Source organism: Salmo salar, chromosome ssa13, assembly GCF_905237065.1.
Source record: "Salmo salar chromosome ssa13, Ssal_v3.1, whole genome shotgun sequence".
In the NCBI taxonomy this organism is placed as follows: domain Eukaryota; kingdom Metazoa; phylum Chordata; class Actinopteri; order Salmoniformes; family Salmonidae; genus Salmo; species Salmo salar.
Genome location: NC_059454.1, coordinates 15,351,713 through 15,364,574, shown reverse-complemented (window position 1 = coordinate 15,364,574; position 12,862 = coordinate 15,351,713). Strand labels below are relative to the sequence as shown.

Genomic DNA, 12,862 nt, shown 5'->3' with positions numbered 1-12,862 from the left:
CTTTGATTCCCATGGGGGACCAGTACGAAAATGTATGCACTCTACTGTAAGTTGCTCTGGATAAGAGTGTCTGCTAAATTACTGAAATATATATATTATAGTATTTTTTCGTTTGGGTTCGTTTTTGAAAGCGAGTGATTTTGTCTTGTGATTTTTGTCAAGCTGCTGTCAATTTGGAGGGTTATGTTTTGAGTGAATGACTCAGTGTTGAAATGCACACACACACGCACACACACACACACACACACACACACACACACACACACACACACACACACACACACACACACACACACACACACACACACACACACACACAAACGCTAAACCTACATGCTTTGACAGCTCCAGTAAAACATGTTGTGAGCAAATGGCAACCAAAAGCGTCTGCAGAGATGATTGATTTTCCGAGGAATACGAATTTGGCAATATAGAAAGGGTCTAATGAAGAGTGGGTCTAATTAATTCCCTCTCTTCTGATGCAGTGTTCCCAAGAGTGGCCCCCCAGTGCACGCCTGCCTGTCTAGAATGTTCATCATTAGCCTGTTATTGTCAGTCTCCTGGATGCTTAACTATCAACCAGCTCTCACAGTCTCACTTTAGAATCCAACGTTTGTCCAAAAGGTTAAGCTAAGGGTATATATATACTGCTCAAAAGAATAAAGGGAACTCTAAAATAACACATCCTAGATCTGAATGAATGAAATAATCTTATTAAATACTTTTTTCTTTACATAGTTGAATGTGCTGACAACAAAATCACACAAAAATAATCAATGGAAATCCAATTTATCAACCCATGGAGGTCTGGATTTGGAGTCACACTCAAAATTATAGTGGAAAACCACACTACAGGCTGATCCAACTTTGATGTAATGTCCTTAAAACAAGTCAAAATGAGGCTCAGTAGTGTGTGTGGCCTCCACGTGCCTGTATGACCTCCCTACAACGCCTGGGCATGCTCCTGATGAGGTGGTGGATGGTCTCCTGAGGGATCTCCTCCCAGACCTGGACTAAAGCATCCGCCAACTCCTGGACAGTCTGTGGTGCAACATGGCTTTGGTGGATGGAGCGAGACATGATGTCCCAGATGTGCTCAATTGGATTCAGGTCTGGGGAACGGGCGGGCCAGTCCATAGCATCAATGCCTTCCTCTTTCAGGAACTGCTGACACACTCCAGCCACATGAGGTCTAGCATTGTCTTGCATTAGGAGGAACCCAGGGCCAACCGCACCAGCATATGGTCTCACAAGGGGTCTGAGGATCTCATCTCGGTACCTAATGGCAATCAGGCTACCTCTGGCGAGCACATGGAGGGCTGTGCGGCCCCCCAAAGAAATGCCACCCCACACCATGACTGACTCACCACCAAACCGGTCATGCTGGAGGATGTTGCAGGCAGCAGAACGTTCTCCACGACATCTTCAGACTCTGTCACGTCTGTCACATGTGCTCAATGTGAACCTGCTTCATCTGTGAAGAGCACAGGGCGCCAGTGGCGAATTTGCCAATCTTGGTGTTCTCTGGCAAATGCCAAACGTCCTGCACGGTGTTGGGCTGTAAGCACAACCCCCACCTGTGGACGTCGGGCCCTCATACCACCCTAATGGAGTCTGTTTCTGACCGTTTGAGCAGACACATGCACATTTGTGGCCTGCTGGAGGTCCTTTTGCAGGGCTCTGGCAGTGCTCTTCCTGCTCCTCCTTGCACAAAGGAGGAGGTAGTGGTCCTGCTGCTGGGTTGTTGCCCTCCTACGGCCTCCTCCACGTCTCCTGATGTACTGGCCTGTCTCCTGGTAGCGCCTCCATGCTCTGGACACTACGCTGACAGACACAGCAAACCTTCTTGCCACAGCTCGCATTGATGTGCCATCCTGGATGAGCTGCACTACCTGAGCCACTTGTGTGGGTTGTAGACTTCGTCTCATGCTACCACTAGAGTGAAAGCACCGCCAGCATTCAAAAGTGACCAAAATATCAGCCAGGAAGCATAAGAACTGAGAAGTGGTCTGTGGTCATCACCTGCAGAACCACTGCTTTATTGGGGGTGTCTTGCTAATTGCCTATAATTTCCACCTGTTGTCTATTCCATTTGCACAACAGCATGTGAAATGTATTGTCAATCAGTGTTGCTTCCTAAGTGGACAGTTTGATTTCACAGAAGTGTGATTGACTTGGAGTTACATTGTGTTGTTTAAGTGTTCCCTTTATTTTTTTGAGCAGTGTTATATATATATATATATATATATATATATATATATATATATATATATATATATATATATATATATATACGTATATATATATAAAGTTTGGACTCACCTACTCATTTTTACTATTTTCTACATTGTCGATAGTGAAGAAATAACACATATGGAATCATGTATTAACCAAAAAAGTGTTAAACAAATCAAAATATATTTGATATTTTCACGGTTGTCGTACGAATGGGACCAAGGCGCAGCGTGTGTATCGTTCCACATTTTATTTTAATTGTGGAACTATGCAAGACATACAAATAAACAACTAAACAAAATAACAAACCGTGACGAAGAGGTGAAACATACACTACCTCAAAACAATCTCCTACAAAACCTAGTGGGAAAAACAACAACTTAAATATGATCCCCAATTAGAGACAATGATGACCAGCTGCCTCTAATTGAAGATCATCCCAAAAAACAACAACATAGAAATACAGAAACTAGAACCCCACATAGAAATACATAAACTAGACAAAAAACCCAGCATAGAAAAAAGAAACTAGAACCAACATAGACATAAATAAACTAGACAAAACCCCCTGTCATGCCCTGACCTACTCTACCATAGAAAAATAAAATCTTTCTATGGTCAGGATGTGACGGTACCCCCCCCCAAAGGTGCGGACACCGAACGCACAACCTTAAACAACATCAAAAAAAGGGTGGGTGTCTAAAGTCGGTGGCGGCTCTGCTGCAGGACGAAGTACCTTCACATCCCGTGGATCCTCCTACATCGGAGGCGGTTCTGGTGCGGGACGAAGAACCCTCTCATCCTGCTTATCCACCAACATAGGAGGTGGCTCCGGTTCGGGGCGTAGCTCCCGCTCCGCTAGCTGATCCCTCCGCTTTCGTGTCACCGGACCGTGGATCATCGCCGGATGCTCTGGACTGCAGACCGCCACTGGAGACTCCGGACTGCAGACCGCCGCTTGAGACTCCGGACTGCGGGACCGCCGCTGGAGGCTCCGGACTGCGGGACCGTCGCTGGAGGCTCCGGACTGCGGGACCGCCGCTGGAGGCTCCGGACTGCGGGACCGCCGCTGGAGGCTCCGGACTGCGGGACCGCCGCTGGAGGCTCCGGACTGCGGGACCGCCGCTGGAGGCTCCGGACTGCGGGACCGCCGCTGGAGGCTCCGGACTGCGGGACCGTCGCTGGAGGCTCCGGACTGGGGGACGTCGCTGGAGGCTCCGGACTGGGGGACGTCGCTGGAGGCTCTGGACTGCGGGACCGCCGCTGGAGACTCCGGACTGCGGGACCGCCGCTGGAGACTCCGGACTGCGGGACCGCCGCTGGAGGCTCTGGACTGCGGGACCGCCGCTGGAGGCTCCGGACTGCGGGATGTCGCTGGAGGCTCCGGACTGCGGGACGTCGCTGGAGGCTCCGGACTGGGGGACATCGCTGGAGGCTCCGGACTGGGGGACGTCGCTGGAGGCTCCGGACTGTAGGCCATCTCAGGAGGTTCCGGACTGGGGACCGTCTCTGCAGGCTCCGGACAGGGGGCCATCTCAGGAGGTTCCGGACTGTTGGCCATCTCAGGAGGTTCCGGACTGGGGACCGTCGCTGCAGGCTCCGTGCCATGGATCATCACTGCAGGCTCTGCTCCATGGATCATCACTGGAGGCTTTGTGCCATGGATCATCACTGGAGGCTCCGGGCCATGGATTATCACTGGAGGCTTCGTGCCATGGATCATCCCTACAGGTTCCGGGCCATGGATCATCCCTGGAGGCTCCGGGCCATGGATTATCACTGGAGGCTCCGGGCCATGGATTATCACTACAGGCTCCGGGCCATGGATCATCACTACAGGCTCCGGGCCATGGATCATCACTGGAGGCTTCGTGCCATGGATCATCACTGGAGGCTTCAGACCATGGATAATCACTGGAGGCTTCTTACGTGGAGCCGGAACAGGTTTCACCGGACTGAGGAGACGTACTGACAGCCTGGTACGTGGAGATGGCACAGGGCGTACCAGGCTGGAGAGATGCACTGGAGGCCGGGTGCGTGGAGTAGGCACAGGGCGTACCAGGCTGGAGAGACTCACTGGAGGCCGGGTGCGTGGGGCAGGTACAGGATATACTGGGCCGTGGAGGCGCACCGGAGGTCTTGAGCGTAGAGCTGGCACAACCCGTCCTGGCTGGATGCTTACTTTCACCCGGCAAATGCGGGGCGCTGGCACAGGACACACTGGGCTGTGACTGCACACTGGAGATACTTTGCGCATCACCGCATAACACGGTGCTTGACCAGTCACACGCTCCCCACGGTAAGCACGGGGAGTTGGCTCAGGTCTCCACCCTGATTCAGACAATTTCCCCGTGTTCCCCCCAAAAAAAAAAACATTTTGGGGGTGCCTCTCGGGCTTCTGTCATTGCTGTGACTCCCGATCTCATCGCTGTTCCTCCCTCGCTGCTTCCACCTGTTCCCATGGGAGGCGATCCCTTCCGGCATGGATCTCCTCCTACGTCCAGGATCCTTTGCCGTCCAGGATGTCCTCCCATGTCCACCTCGTCCTCCCCATAGGCGCACGCTGCTTGGTCTTCTAGTGGTGGGTAATTCTGTCATGGTTGTCGTACGAATGGGACCAGGGCACAGCGTGTGTATCGTTCCACATTTTATTTTAACTGTGGAACTATGCAAGACATACAAATAAACTACTAAACAAAATACCAAACCGTGACGATGAGGTGAAACATACACTACCTCAAAACAATCTCCCACAAAACCTAGTGGGAAAAACAACAACATAAATATGATCCCCAATTAGAGACAACGATGACCCGCTGCCTCTGATTGGAGATCATCCCAACAAAAAACATAGAAATACAGAAACTAGAACCCCACATTGAAATACATAAACTAGACAAAACCCCCAAAATAGAAAAAATAAACTAGAACCAACATAGACATAAATAAACTAGACAAAACCCCCTGTCACGCCCTGACCTATTCTACCATAGAAAAATACAATCTTTCTATGGTCAGGACGTGACAGATATTTGAGATTCTTCAAAGTAGCCACCCTTTGCCTTTATGACAGCTTTGCACAATCCTGGCATTCTCTCAACCAGCTTCATGAAGTGGTCACCTGGAATGCTTTTCCAATAGTCCTGAAGGAGTTCACACAAATGCTGAGCACTTGTTGGCTGCTTTTCCTTCATTATGCGGTCCAACTCACCCCAAACCATCTCAATTGGGTTGAGGTCGGGTGATTATGGAGGCCAAGTCATCTGATGCAGCACTCCATCACTCTCCTTCTTGGTCAAATACCCCTTACACAGCCTGGAGGTGTGTTTTGGGTCATTGTCCTGTTGAAAAACAAATGATAATCCCACTAAGCGCAAACCAGATGGGATGGCATATTGCTACAGAATGCTGTGGTAGCCATGCTGGTTAAGTGTGCCTTGAATTGTAAATAAATCACTGACAGTGTCACCAGCAAAGCACCCCCACACCATCACACCTCCTCCTCCATGCTTCACGGTTGGAACCACACATGTGGTGATCATCCGTTCACCTACTGTGCGTCTCACAAAGACACAACGGTTGGAACCAAAAGTCTCAAATTTGGACTCATCAGACCAAAGGACAGATTTCCACCTGGTCTAATGTCCATTGCTTGTGTTTCATGGCCCAAGCAAGTCTCTTCTTCTTATTGATGTCCTTTAGTAGTGGTGTCCTTCTTTGCAGCAATTTGACCATGATGGCCTGATTCACACAGTCTCCTCTGAACAGTTGATGTTGAGATGTGTCTGTCACTTGAACACTGTGGAGCATTTATTTGGGCAGCAATCTGAGTTGCAGTTAATTGCTGATTTCTGAGGTTGGTGACTCTAATGAACTTATCCTCTGCAGCACCGATAACTCTGGGTCTTCTTTTCTTGTGGTGGTCCTCATGAGAGCCAGTTTCATCATAGCGCTTGATGGTTTTTGCGACTGCACTTGAAGAAACATTCAAAGTTCTTGAAAATTTCCGGATTGACTGACCCTCATGTCTTAAAGTAATGATGGACTGTCGTTTCTTTTTGCTTATTTGAGCTGTTCTTGCCATAATATGGATTTGGTCTTTTACCAAATAGGGCTATCTTTTGTATACCACCCCTACCTTGTCACAATACAACTGATTGGCTCAAACGCATTAAGGAAAGAAATTCCACAAATTAACTTTTAACAAGGCACACCTGTTAACTGAAATGCATTCCAGGTGACTACCTCATGAAGTCATGAAGCAGGTTGAGAGAATATCAAATATATTTGGATCTGTTTAACACTATTTTGGTTACTAATTATTCCATATGTGTTATTTCATAGTTTTGATGTCTTCACTTTTATTCTACAATGTAGAAAATTGTAAAAATAAAGAATAAAGAATAAAGAAAAACCCTTGATTGAGTAGGGGTATCCAAACGTTTGACTGGTACTGTATATATACTGTATATACAATTATATTAACACTGCCTTGCACTGGGATTGAACATGCAACCTTCTGATCCCGACTCATGGGATTAGGCCCAGCCACCACCCCCACAATCTCTCTAAATTCTGGGTACCTGGCTGGATGTTGAATTTCACCTTGGATCTTGAGCGGCTTGGCTGTAACTACAGAGTGCTGTATTCCACTGGCCCAGATGAAGGATGGAGATGAATAGGTCAAAATATGGAAATCATGTTAGTGCAAGAGAAGCTAGACTGCCACACAGAAGGAAATATTAGGTCCCATATTAGGTGTATGTTTTTATATGTGTGTGCGTGCGCTGGTGCATGAGTGAAAAGTAAACTCTAATCACTAGGAATTCAGCCAGGTCGTTCAAGATTGACATAAAAATTGGATGGCTATCCATGTCCTGAGGATGTCCTGAAATGCCTTCAATACCAGCCACAAGGGTCGACATTGAGCGATATTACCATCAAGTAGGCTTGGGTTTTGCTAGGGGGTGGTGGATGGATGTAATCCCATTACTCTTCATAAGAATGTTGTGTATTCGATCCCAGTCGTGGACACTGTTTTTTAATGTTTTATTTTAAGCCTATCCCAAACCTTAACCCTTACCTTAACCATCCAGAATGAGTCCCTAAACTTCATGTTTTAACCCTATACCAAACCATAACCCTTACGTTAACCATTCAAAATGAGTTCCTAAAAGTAATTTCGAAATTTGACGTTTGGAGAACGTGGATGAGCGTCTAATTCTGCAGTAAGACCGTGAGAGCTTGTTGAGGAATCACACAGCAGAAAACTACACTCTAATCACTAGGATTGGGCTACGACATAGAATTATCATTCACAACACGCCCTTCCTACTCACTTTGATCATCTTGGAGTTAGAGTCTGAGTGCCCGAGGTACTTACTGAACCAGACAGGTCTCGCTGAAGCTGAAGCTGAACAACACTGGATGCTTCCTCTATTTCCAGTCACAAGGGGGGGGGACAGATACAGTGGGGGGGGAAAGTATTTGATCCCCTGCTGATTTTGTACGTTTGCCCACTGACAAAGAAAGGATCAGTCTATCATTTTAATGGTAGGTTTATTTCAACAGTGAGAGACAGAATAACAACAAAAATATCCAGAAAAGCGCATGTCAAAAATGTTATAAATTGATTTGCATTTTAATGAGGGAAATAAGTATTTGACCCCCTCTCAATCAGAAAGATTTCTGGCTTCCAGGTGTCTTTTATACAGGTAAAGAGCTGAGATTAGGAGCACACTCTTAAAGGGAGAATAAATAGGCTTTAACGAAACACGGCTTGTAACAAAAATAAATAGGCTTTAACGAAACACGGCTTGTAACAAAAATAAATAGGCTTTAACGAAACACGGCTTGTAACAAAAAATAAAAAATTAGCAGTAAGCTTTAGTTGTCTTTTTGCACTGAGTCAATTCCTCACGCTGCTGTTTCCAACGTCTTATCATCGACTCATTAAGACCAAACTCCCGTGCAGCAGCTCTATTTCCTTTTCCAACAGCCAGATCAATCGCCTTCAACTTGAAAGCTGCATCATATGCATTTCTCCGCGTCTTTGCCATGATGAGGGTGAGAAAATGACTACCGTAATCAGAATGATGGGAAGTTTGAGAGCGCTCGATTTAATCTAAACAGTAAACAAAAAAGTTGTTTGACCTTAACCGTTCGGAAATTTCATTGGTCTAATGAAAGCTTCATGCCGCCAAAAAACTGAGCACGTCACAGAATGTGTTTTTTTTTTTTTTAAATTGAAAGTGGGAGAAATCCATATATTAGCCGCGTCATTGTTTAACCTGTCTGGGAACCTGGGACGCTTGCGTCCCACCCTAGTCAACAGCCAGTGGAATCACGTCGCGTGAAATACAAATACCTCATAAATGCTATAACCTCAATTTCTCAAACATATGACTATTTTACACCATTTTATAGATACACCTCTCCTGAATCGAACCACGTTGTCCGAATTCAAAAAGGCTTTACAGCAAAAGCAAAACATTAGATTATGTTAGGAGAGTACCCTGCCAAAAATAATCACACTGACATTTTCAAAGCAACTAGCATGCATCACAAATACCCAAAACACAGCTAAATGCAGCACTAACCTTTGACAATCTTCATCCGATGACACTCCTAGGACATCATGTTACACAATACATGCATTTTTTGTTCGATAAAGTTCATATTTATATATAAAAACAGCATTTTACATCGGCGCGTGACGTTCAGAATTTTTTTTCCGTCAAATGCTTCCGGTGGAGCAGCGCTACAATTTACAAAATTACTATTCGAAAACATTGTTAAAATGTTATATTGTCATTCAAAGAATTATAGATTAACATCTCGTGAATGCAACCACATTGCCAGATTTAAAAATAACTTTACTGGGAAATCACACTTTGCAATAAACGAGGTCCTATGCTCAGAAAAATAGGCTAGGCCATACAGGTTAGCGCCATCTTGGAACCATCTAAAATCAAATATACTATTGTAAATATTCCCTTACCTTTGATTATCTTCATCAGAAGGCACTTCCAGATATCCCAGGTCCACAACAAATGTAGTTTTGTTCGAAAAAGTTAATAATTTATGTCCCAATAGCTCCTTCTTGTTAGCGCGTTCCGAAGGCTACTCATAATGTACGAGGCGCACGGGACTTGTCGTCACGAATGTGCAAAAAAATATATATTTACGTTCGTTCAAACATGTCAAACGTTGTATAACATAAATCTTTAGGGCCTTTTTCAATCAGAGCTTCAATAATATTCAAGGCGGACGATTGCATTGTCTTACTAAACATTTCGGAATGAAAGGGTACCCATGGGCGCCCGCGTCATAGTAGTAATGGCCCTCCCTCTATGACCAACTTTCCAAGCCTCTCTTTCGGTCAGTTTTTACCGGAGAAGACTCAAACCAAAATGAATCCTAACTCACGGTGTGTTTCATAGGCAAAGTGTTGAAGGTGATTCCACAAATCAGATGTCCACTTCCTGCATGGAATCTTCTCAGGTTTTGGCCTGCCATATGAGTTCTGTTATACTCACAGACACCATTCAAACTGTTTTAGAAACTTTACAGTGTTTGCTATCCAAATCTACTAATTACATGCATATTCTAGTAACTGGGCAGGAGTAGTAACCAGATTAAATCGGGTATGTTTTTTATCCGGCCATGCAAATACTGCCCCCTAGCCCCAACAGGTTGCCGCGAGGTTCAACTTTTTTCATGGGAAAAAAGTTGTGGCTTATAGTCCGGAAATTACGGTAGTCAATAAAAACAGGCTCTTTGATGATCTGTTTTGAGTTTTGTACTAAGAGATGTGATGATCTGTTTTGAAAATGAAGCACATAGAGTACTTGTGAAAATTGCACCAAAGCGAAAAAGAAAAACAATGCAAAATTGCATTGGCCAATACACTACCACAATACTTGTGAAAAACCTACTTTTTGGCCAGAGCGTCCAGTGTGCGCTCTGAACCTTCCGAGAGCGAAGCGCTCTGAATTTATTAACGGCCAATCTAATAACGCTCTGAGTTTACAAACGCCCAGAGCACACTCTGGCACTCCAGATTAAATTCATGAGCATACCTGTAGTATAAACCAGCATTTAGTCTTGAAACATTTGGTTGTTTAGTACATGGCCTCACATGGATCCTTAAAGAGATGGGTGGAGCTAAAGCTTAAGAGGGTGTGAACGATGCTGAATGGGTGTAGACAAAGAAGATCTCTCCACTCTCCACTCTCACTCTCTCCACTCAAACTCAAACCCATTGTTCCTCAACTGTAGTGTCTGATATACCATTTTCTAGCTCTGAGTCTCTACTTTTATCCAAAGTAAATTTTGCTACATTAGACCGAATTGAGCCAGTCGGTCACATCTTGTATGCTTTGCTAGCCTCTCTGTATGGTACACTAAGATGAAGCATGTTAGCCTACTAGCCTTCTATAGCCAACACTGCTAACACCGCTAATGCTTCTGCCATTCCCTTGTATATAGTCTGCTATGTTCCTTGCATGCTATGTTTGACCTACTAGCTTCTGTCAATACCTAAGCCATTATTACAACATTGACAACAACCCGTGGCAGCACATGACCAACCTCTATAACCTCTCCAACCAGCCTCCACAGTTTACTTGACTCTCCATGTAAGAGAGCAGGTGCAGAGTACAAGCACCATGGAGCTGCAGCCCATTGGAGGGCCGGACCAAGCCTGCGCCCCCCGTCAACCAGCTATACCCTGTGCTGGGGTCGTCTGCCCCCACCTGAATTCCCAGATCACCGCCATGTCCTCCCAGCTCGGTGAAGCCGTACGGATCCATATCCCCATATCAAGACTGTTCATTTTGGAGTCCGGAGGGTCCAGGTCCCTACAGGTCCCCACTATCCCACACCCTACTTATGGTTAGGCCAAAGGACAATGCTGCCCACGTTTCAGTCCCTCTACCACTTACATACCCCACGGCAGGAGTGGAAATAATGGCGTGGTCGATCCCGTGGAAAGCCACCACAGCTACAGAGGCCACCATCACCCCGCAGTCCTACACTGTCACAAAATCACTGCCACAGACAGTAGTTTCAAGTAGGCAGTCAGCCGAAAGTCTCTTCCAGCAGTATGGAGATGTGACCATGAGGAGCATGCTGTTAAAACCATCAAACTAGCCATGGACTTGGGGGAGCACCAGGAGCTATCAGTCTTCCAACCACCGGCTGCTCCAACCACCAGCTGTTCCAACCACCAGCTGTTCCAAACACCAGTTGTTCCAACCATCAGCTGTTCCAACCACCAGCTGTTCCAACCACCAGCTCAGGCTCAATCTGCATTACACCAGCCATCATCCACTGCTCCTGTCTAGTCTGGGTATCAGCCACCAGCTGCTCAGACTCAGTGCACCTGCCAACCTCCATCTATCTATCGATCTATCTTTTTCAAACGACCAACTGTGGACTGCAGCTGCCAAGCCAGCTCATTATCCATGGACTACTCCTGTCCCACCAGTTAACCAGTTGCTACCTGCTGTACCTCTCCAGCCAGCTCACCTGCCTGGACTGCTGTACCTCTCCAGCCAACTTACGACATGCCTGAACCTGTGCCACTTCTTCAGCCAGCTTACGAGCTGCCACCTGCTGCACCTCCCCACCAGCTTATCTGCTTGGACCTGTTGTACCTCTTCAACCAGATTGCCTGCCTGGACCTGCTGCACCCTTTCAGCCAGTTGATCCTGCTACACATGCACTGGTACCTCAGCAACCTCCAGCCCAGCCTGTACAGCTAGTGAACCCACTTGTACTACATCCAGTTTATCCACTTCGACCATACCCACAACCAGAACCTGTGCCAAGCTTTTCCAATTTAGTCCACGACAGTGAAAGAGAGTTCACAGACCTCAAGATGGGACTGGACTACCTCTTGAACCCTCATACAGAACTCTCAGAACACTACAAATACAGAGTCCTCATGGAGCACCTGATACTGGATGAGGCCAGGCTTATAGCACAAGCATGTAGACACTACCAGCAGCCCTACACTGCAGCTATGTACGCCTTGCAGATGCTGTACAGGCAACCACACTAGCTGGCACAGAGTGAGATCGCTGTAATCTTCAATGCCCCCAATGTCAGAGGTGGATATTCCAATGCCTTCCACAGCTTGGCCTTCAGAGCAGACCCCTGGTTAGCCTGCTGAAATCCCTTGAAGGTCCCCAAGGCATGGAGCTGTCATGCACAGGCCATGTAGACCACCTGCTGAGAAAACTCCCACTACACTAGAGGGACAGCTTTGTGGAGCACCTACAGGCAAGGGGTAGGCTGCAGACATGCAGACTCAACCCATACAACCTGACAGACCTCTCGGAATGGCTCACAACCAAGGCCGAAGCACAGTGGCTCTGCTCCAATATAGCACAGCGCCACCAAGCCAAAAAGTCACAAAGCCCTCAATGGGAAAGACCATCACCTCCAAGGCCAAAAACTCAACCTGTCACCACCATTTACCATTGCTTTGTCCAGTTCACAGTGTCAAGCACTATATATCTCAGTGCACAGAGATATTGAAGCAGTTGCCAGAATAGTTCAAAAAGTGGGTCAAAGACAGCAAGGTCGTCTTACCGGCTCATCAGTCAACTCCCATGTATCC

At 46.6% G+C, this 12,862-nt stretch overlaps 1 pseudogene; it reads left to right on the top strand.

Moving 5' to 3' along the window:
• Positions 1-12,002, top strand: part of LOC123726130 (uncharacterized) — a 93,905-nt pseudogene extending 81,903 nt beyond the window's left edge.
• The last annotated feature ends 860 nt before the right edge of the window (positions 12,003-12,862 follow it).